The sequence below is a fragment of the Phyllobates terribilis genome, unplaced genomic scaffold (assembly GCF_046119375.1).
Source record: "Phyllobates terribilis strain yellow unplaced genomic scaffold, ASM4611937v1 Scaffold_36__1_contigs__length_13169755, whole genome shotgun sequence".
NCBI lineage: Eukaryota > Metazoa > Chordata > Amphibia > Anura > Dendrobatidae > Phyllobates > Phyllobates terribilis.
In genome coordinates, this window is record NW_027362796.1 from 6,149,342 (window position 1) to 6,158,498 (window position 9,157).

At 40.7% G+C, this 9,157-nt stretch overlaps 1 protein-coding gene across 1 annotated transcript in view; it reads left to right on the plus strand.

Annotated features, from left to right (window-relative positions):
- The window catches only part of LOC141182804 (uncharacterized), a 141,440-nt gene that overhangs the window by 36,110 nt on the left and 96,173 nt on the right, over positions 1 to 9,157 (plus strand). The gene's annotated exons all lie outside the window — the stretch shown is intronic.

A 9,157-nucleotide genomic window follows, 5' to 3' on the forward strand; every position in this document is an offset into this window, starting at 1 on the left:
TGCATTTGTAGAGCCACCGACATGCGAAAACAACAGAAACCCCCCCACAAGAGACCCCTCAATGAATTCATCTAGGGGTGTACTGACCATTTTTAACCTGCAAGTGATTTATGAAACTTTACAACATTTAGATGTGAGAACAAAAAATAAAAATGTTTCCACTAAAATACTGCTTTAGCACCAAATTGATAATTTACATGAGGCGTAATGGGGGAAACTGGACCCTACAATTTCTCCCGAATGTGGCAATACCCCATATGTGGTTGTACACTTCTGTTTGAGCACACAGCAGGGATCGGATGGGAAGGAGTGCTACTTGGCTTTTAACCTCTTTCTGACATGGTCAGTAGTGTTCATCAAACATGTATTGTTAACCCTTTTGGCGAGCACGCTCGGGTACTTGCCGAGTATTTGCCGTGTGCTCTGCATCTTTGTTAGTGGCGCCGCAGCTGCATGTGTCTCGGCTGTTTATTAGCTGATTCTGCCTGCACTGCTCTCGGCACTTTAACCCCCTAAATGCTGTGATCGGTGCCCGTCTGCTCTTGGATCGGAGATCCCGCACCATCAGCGCAGGGTCCCGATAGTTGCCATGGTGACCCGATGTCATGTCATGACCAGACACCAGCAAGTTAGTTTGATCATGCGCAGTGCATGATCAAAGTAACTTGTGTCTGCAGCACTGACAGGTTATAATATATAACAGTGATCCTACACTGCTATATATTATAGCTGTGATCAGACTGCGGAAAGTGAAAGTCCCATAGTAGGACTAAGTAAAAAAGTGAAAAAAGGTAAAAAAAAAAAGAAAAAAAAAAAGTTGTAAAAATTATTTAAAAAAAAATATATTTATACATGTATATGTGTGATACATACACACTGTACCCGTAAATAAATATTATTCTGAAAAACAAAAACAAGAATAAAACAATAAAAGTACACATATTTGGTATCGCCACGTCCAGAATGACCTGGTCTATAAAACTGTCTCACTAGTTAATCCTATTAGTAAACACGGTAAAAATAAAAAAACAAAGCAAAAAACGATGCTTTATAATCATACCGCCGACCAAAAAGTGAAATAAAAAGCAAAGAAAAAGACAAATGTAAATAAAAATGGTACCGCTGAAAACTTCATTTTGTCCCGCCAAAATCAAGCCACCAAACAGCTCCATCAGCTGAAAAATAAAAAAGCTATAGCTCTCAGAATAAAGTGATGCAAAAAAATAATTTTTTCTAGAAAATAGCTTTTATTGTGTAAAAGCACCAAAACATTAAAAAAAATATATAAATGTAGTATCGCTGTAAACGTACTGACCCGAAGAATAAAGCTACCTCATCAATTTTACCACACGCAGAAAGGCAAAGAAAAACAAAAAAAAACAATTCCTGAATTGTTGGCTTTTGTTTATTCTGCCTCCAAAAAATCAGAATAGAAAGCGATCAAAAAATGTCACGTGCCCGAAAATGGTACCAATAAAGACGTCAACTCGTCCCGCAAAAAACAAGCCCTTACATGACTTTGTCGGCCGAAATATAGAAAAATTATAGCTATCAAAATATGGCGATTCAAAAACTAGTCTTTAAGCGTATTTTAGTCAGTGACAGCTGTCAATCATAAAAACCAGATATTAATCTGGTCTCGCTGAAATCGCACCGACCCGAAGAATAAAGTCGTCTAATCACTTATACCGCATGAGGAACAGCATAAAAAAATAAGATCAATTCTTCACCTGCTGATTAGTTTAATTCTGCCTTCCAAAGATCGTAGTAAGGCTCTGCTCACATTTATCCTGCTTTCTGAGGGCTTACACCAGGGCTTCTGTGTAAATCTCTGAAATACATGATTCAGACAGAACCCCTTGCGGAAGACTCCCTGTAATGAGGCAGATGGAGGCACCGTGGACGCCGTCCGGCCTGTGATCCCACGGTGTCACTCTTTTAATTAGATGTGCATAAAAATGCCAGTAGCCACAGTTTTGTGAACCTCTGAAAAAAAAGACACCGCTAAACAGAGGCCAGAGTAACTCTGCTGCTTCATTATAGTGAATGGATCCCTCGGGGTAGGTTTAGGGTTGTGTTAGGTTTGGAATTTTTTCAATAGCAAAGAAAAAAAAATGACGACGATATGGCGATTAGTGTTGAGTGTAAGTGCTCGCTACTGAGTTTGGATCGGGTGCTTGGGTATGCTCTGAGTATCGAGGGTGCTCGGGTGACATGCTCGAGTCTCTGCCCCGCATGTTTCGTGGCTGTTATACAGCCAAAAATAACACGAGGGGATTGCTTGCCATACACGAGCAATCCCCACATGTTTTTTTTTGGGTGTCTAAGAACCGTGAAACATGCGAGCGGGGACTCGAGCATGTCACTTGAGCACCTGCGATACTTGGTGCATACCCAAGCACCCGATCCAAACTCAAGTAGCGAGCACTTACACTCAACACTAATACTTGGTGCACACCTGAGTACCCGATGCAAACTCAAGTAGCAAGCACTTGCGCTGAAGACTAATGACATTCAATATGATGACCTAATGTTATCAAAATTCTGTGTTGTACGTCTGGGTTCAAAACTTTCACTATACCCATTGATAAAATCCTTGAAGGGTGTAGTTTCCAAAATGGGGTCACTTGTGGGGGGGTTTCCACTGTTTAGGCACATCAGAGGTTCTCCAAACACGACATGCCGTCCGCTCTCGATTCCAGCCAATTTTGCATTCATAAAGTCACACAGCGCTCCTTCCGTTCTGAACCCTGTCGTGTGTCCAAACAGTGTTTTTTCCCCACATTTGTGGTATTGGCGTACTCAGAAGAAACTGCACAACAGTTTTTGGGGTCCATTTTCTCCTCTTTCCCTTGTGAAAATAAAAAATTTGGGGCTAAATGATCATTTTTGTGGAAAAAGTTTTATTTGTTTATTTTCACGGCTCTACGTTACAAACTTCTGAGAAGCACCTGGGGGTTCAGCATGCTCACCACACATCTAGATAAGTTCCTTGAGGGGTCTAGTTTCCATAATGGTGCCACTTGTGGGGGGGTTTCCACTATTTAGGCAAATCAGGGGCTCTCCAAACGCAACAAGGAGTCCGCTAATTATTCATGCAAATTTTACATTCAAAAAGCCAAATGGCGCTCCTTCCCTTCCGAGCCCTGCCGTGCGCCCAAAAAGTGGTTTCCCCCCACATATGGGGTATCGATGTGCTCAGGAGAAATTGCACAAATTTTGTGGTCCATTTTTTCCTGTTACCCTTGCGAAAATAAAAAAAATTGGGTCTATTTTCTGTCATAAAGGTTCCTCAAAGTCACGTCGAATGTGATGTGGTCCCTAAGAAAAATGGTTTTGTAAATTATGTTGGAAAAATGGGAAATCGCTGGTCAACTTTTAACCCTTATAACTTATTAACAAAAAAAAATTTTGGTTCAAAAATTGTGTTGATGTAAAGTAGACATGTGGGAAATGTTATTTATTAACTATTTTGTGTGACATATCTCTCTGATTTAAGGGCATGAAAATTCAAATTTCTGATTTTTTCACAAAGTAATTGAAGTCATATCGAAGAAATTTTAACACTATCATGAAGTACAATATGTCATGAAAAAATAATCTCAGAATCAGGGGGATCCGTTGAAGCGTTCCAGAGTAATTACCTCATAAAGTGACAGCGGTCAGAATTGTAAAAATTGGCCTGGTCATGAACGAGCAAACCACGTTTGGGGGTAAAGGGGTTAACACAACAAAAATTTAACAGAGCAAATAATATATATCACATCAAAGGAAAGTATCTACATATCAGACAATTGTCTAGTACCAATAAGATGGTGACATATCTATGCTAGGATATGAATGGCAGACCATTTGGGAATAATCAGAAACACCAAACATGAGTTCGGTCATAAACCTTTATTTCACAAGCAATTGGTTACATGGTGGCGCCTCAGAAGCGGGAGACCACACTACATAAAATACAGTGATTGTATAATACACAGTTATATATGTACATTAGGTGATATCCAGAAGTCTATTGATCCTATCCTGAACATTATTGGAGAGTTTGGTGAATGGTCAGGCCTGTCCATTAATCGGGATAAGTCGGTTATTCTACCATTTGATGATATCCCTAATTCGAGCATATTAGAACTTACACAAATACAAACGGTTGAGAAATTCTAATAAGGAGTATAAATATCACAAGAAGATCTCCGGATTACATTGCACTGATTCTATATCTTCTTCTGGAAAAGTTTAAGGGTATGTGCACACGATGCAGAAATGAAGCAGAAAATTTCTGCATCATTTCTGCATCTCCCTGGCAGAAAAAACGCATGCAGATTGTGCATGCGTTTTTCCTGCGGAATACATGCGGATTCACATGCGTTTCCACATGTGGATTGACAAGCGCTTTCCAGGCGATTTTAGCATCACTTGGAAAGTGCTTGACAACTAGGTCACACTATATAAATCCATTCAAACAGCATGGATTTATATAGTGTGACCCGAGAGAATGCTAAAAATAAAAAATAAATGTATACTTTACCCTCTGATGGCCCGCGCTGTCCTGCTCACTCCGTTCTCCCGGCTGCCGGCAACTTTGAATTGAAAGACCTGCCGACGTCAGCGTCACGTGACCCGTCACATGACTCTGACGTCAGCGCAGGTCCTTCAACTCACTGCAAGTGCTGGGAACCAAGCAGGAGCGCTGCGCGGGCCGACAGATGGTAAGTATATATATATTTTTTATTTTATTCTTGTTTTACAGCTTTTTTAATGGTACCTGGGTGTGGATGAGACTCTCCTCTCCTCTACACCCGGGTACCATCCGCACATTAGAACGCACCAATTACGCAAGTACAGATGCAGTCTTGCGGAATTGGCGCAAGTCAATGGCGGCGAAAATGCCGCGTTTACGCAAAATTAATTGACATGCTGCGGATTTTTGAGCGCAGCGTTTACGCTGCGGAAAAATCCGCATCATGGGCACAGCACATGCGGATTTCAATTGGGGAACATTGCTTCCCTTCTACCATGCGTTTTTCATGCGTTTAAGCGGCGTTTACGCAACTGCAAAAACGCCGCGGAAACACATTAAATACGCATCGTGTGCACTCAGCCTAACCCATTTCCAAACTTGTGTTTAATAGTACGCACAAGGTAGTGACCCCCGGTTCAGCACAGGCTCCGGCCTTGAGCCCGCACTGAACCAAGCACATGTCAGCTGATTTATACAGCTGACGTGCCTGACGTGCCCACAACAGCCGCGGGTAGAATCATGGCTGTCAACTAGTTAAATGCCGCTGTCAATCTCTGACACCGGCATTTAACTCGCACTTCCGGGAAGCGTGTTGTTAGCACTGCCCATCAGTGACCCCGTCACATTATTGCGGGTCACCGATGGGTTGGCATGAAAACCCGGGGTCTTCAGGAGACCCCTGTGGTTGTCATTTCTAGATTGCTATGAGCGCTGCCCAGTGGTCGGTGCTCATAGCAAGAGAGCATTTTTGCTGCATACAGGAGACTATTGAAGAAAGCAAAACGTGTAAAAAAAATGTTTTTAAAAATATTAAAAAAATATATAAAAGTTTAAATCTACCCCCTTTCGCCCCATTCAAAATAAAATAATAAAAAAAAATACATACATATATTTGGTTACACTGTGTTCAGAATCGCCTGATCTATCAATATAAAAAAATAATTAATCCGATCGGTAAATGGCGTAACGAGAAAAAAATTCTAAACGCCAGAATTACGTTTTTTTGGTCGCCGCAACATTGCAATAAAATGCAATAACGGGCGATCAAAACATCGGATTTACCCCAAAATAGTATCAATAAAAACCAGCAGTTCAGCACGCAAAAACTAAGCCATCACCCGGTCCCAGATCCCAAAAAATGGAGACGCTACGGGTCTCGGAAAATGGCGCCTTTTTTTTATTATTATTTATTTATTTTTAGCAAACTTTGGATTTTTTTCACCACTTAAATAAAAAAGAACCTGTACATGTTTGGTGTCTACGAACTAGTAATGACCTGGAGAATAATATTGGCAGGTCAGTTTTAGCATTCAGTGAACGTGGTAAAAAAAAAGAAAAACAACTGTGGAATTGCACTTTTTTTGCAATTTCACCACACTTGGATTTTTTTTTCCCGTTTACCAGTACACGATATGGTAAAACCAATGGCGTTATTCAAAAGTACAACTCGTCCCCCCAAAAAAAGCCCTCACATGGCCATACTGCCCGAAACATAAGAAATTTATGGCTCTGGGAACAAGGTGGGCAAAAAACAAAAATGCAAAAACAGAAAATCCCAAGGTCATTAAGGGGTTAAAGAGAAAATCAATGCGTAGTGGAGATTACCATTATCGGCTGTAGGAAGAGGGAACTTATTAAAAATGATATTGATGCCCCAACTCTTATACATTCTGCATAATGCCCCTATTTGGATCCATAATTCCCATTTTCAGAAAATTCATAGCAAGTTTCGTTCTCTTATATGAAAAAAGAAATCGGCTAGGATAAAATGTGAATATCCTCAAAGTGATGAGGAATCTGGTGGATTGACGATTCCTAATGCACTAATATATTATATTGCAACATTTGGGTGGGTGGCATAGCGCTGCAAACCCAAATAGTATTAAGGGGTTAATTACCTCAGGACACCGTGGAATATTCCTATTCATATAGTGGAACTGAATGACCTCACACACAAGAAATCACTATACCCTACACTTGCTCTACTCTACAAGGTCTGGGATAGGGGTAAAGATATAATGGAAATAGGAGACTGCAATGAATATACACCTATATGGTTTAATAATAAATATGCAGAGTTCTATAAATTAGAGGGATTTCGAAGTTGGGTGGATAAAGGAATATATACGATATAAAACATATTGTGTGAAGGGATACGATACTTAAGTCCTTTGACGAATTAAAGAGGGAATTTGGGTTGACAAATAAACAATTCTATGAATATCTACAGTCATGGCCAAAAGTATTTAGAATGAGACAAATAGTAATTTTTCCAAAGTTTACTGCTTCATTTTTTGTAATGGCAATTTGCATATACTCCTGAATGTCAAAGAGTGATCAGCTTAACAGCAATTACTGTACTTGCAAAGTCAATATTTGCCCAGAAAATGAACTTTAACCCCCAAAACACATTTCAACATCATTGCAGTCCTGCCTTAAAAGGAGCAGCTAACATCGTTTTAGGGATTGATCCATTAACACAGGTGTGGGTGTTGATGAGGACAGGGCTGGCGATCAATCAGTCATGATTAAGTAAGAATGACATCACTGGACACTTTAAAAGGAGGCTGGTTCTTGGTACCATTGTTTCTCTTCAGTTAACCATGGTTATCTCTAAAGAAACACGTGCAGCCATCATTGCACTGCACAAAAATGGCCTAACAGGGAAGAGTATCGCCGCTACAAAGATTGCACCTCAGTCAACAATCTATCGCATCATCAAGAACTTCAAGGAGAGAGCTTCCATTGTTGTCAAAAGGCTCCAGGGCGCCCAAGAAAGACCAGCAAGCGCCAGGACCGTATCTTAAAACTGTTTCAGCTGCAGGATCGGACTACCAGCAGTGCCGAGCTTGCTCAGGAATGGCAGCAGGCTTGTGTGAGTGCTTCTGCACGCACTGTGAGGCGGAGACTGTTTGAGCAAGGGCTGGTTTCAAGGAGGGCAGCAAAGAAGCCACTTCTCTCCAGAAAAAACATCAGGGACCGACTGATATGCTGCAAAAGGTACAGGGAGTGGACTGCTGAGGACTGGGGCAAAGTCATTTTCTCTGATGAATCCCCTTTTCGATTGTTTGGGACATCTGGAAAACAGCTTATTCGGAGAAGAAGAGGTGAGCGCTACCACCAGTCTTGTCTCATGCCAACTGTAAAGCATCCTGAAACCATTCATGTGTGGGGTTGCTTCTCAGCCAAGGGAATCGGCTCACTCACAGTCTTGCCTAAAAACACAGCCATGAATAAAGAATGGTACCAGAATGTCCTCCAAGAGCAACTTCTCCCAACCGTCCAAGAGCAGTTTGGCGCCCAACAATGCCTTTTCCAGCATGATGGAGCACCTTGCCATAAAGCAAAGATGATAACTAAATGGCTCATGGAACAAAACATAGAGATTTTGGGTCCATGGCCTGGAAACTCCCCAGATCTTAATCCCATTGAGAACTTGTGGTCAATCATCAAGAGACGGGTGGACAAACAAAAACCAACAAATTCTGGCAAAATGCAAGCATTGATTATGCAAGAATGGACTGCTATCAGTCAGGATTTGGTCCAAAAGTTGATTGAGAGCATGCCAGGGAGAATTACAGAGGTCTTGAAGAAGAAGGGGCAACACTGCAAATATTGACTTGCTGCATTAACTCATTCTAACTGTCAATATAACCTATTGGTACTCATAATATGATTGCAATTATATTTCTGTATGTGATATAAACATCAGACAAACACTAATAAAAACCAGAGGCCAGCAGATCATGTGAAAATATAATTTTGGTGTCATTCTCAAAACTTTTGGCCATGACTGTACAGTTTCGGCATTCATTTAATGCACAAGATGGACTCCCTTTTGGGTAGAAAATAATACTTTTGTTAAGTTGGTATTAGAGAAGGGAAATACTAAGGGTCGTATTTCTGATATTTACTGAATCCTTCTTGATAATTATTTAAAAATATTTCCTTCTCCAGCTAGACAAAAATGGATGGAGACATAGGTCCAATTTCTGAGGATCAATGGGGAGCGGTATTAGAACTGGTTCCCCAATTATCTTTACATGAGGCTCAGAGATTCTCCCAGATCATATTAATACACAGGAAATATAAGACGCCTAGATTCCTATGTAACATAGGATACCGGACTGCTGCTGAATGTCCAAGATGTAAAATGGATGCTGCGGGCCTATTACATACGCTATGGGAATGCCGGGAGTTAGGTAAATACTGGGAAAGAGTTCTGTCTATTATAAAGAGGGTGTATAAAATAGATATTCAACCAGACCAAAAAATGCCTATTAGGTATATTAGAGGATGATGTGGAATTTCACCCAATTTCAATAGGGATTTCACGTATTTTATTTCAAGCTAGGAAACATATTGCATCCAAATGGATTAACCCCTCGCCTCCAGAAATTAGTGAACTCAAAA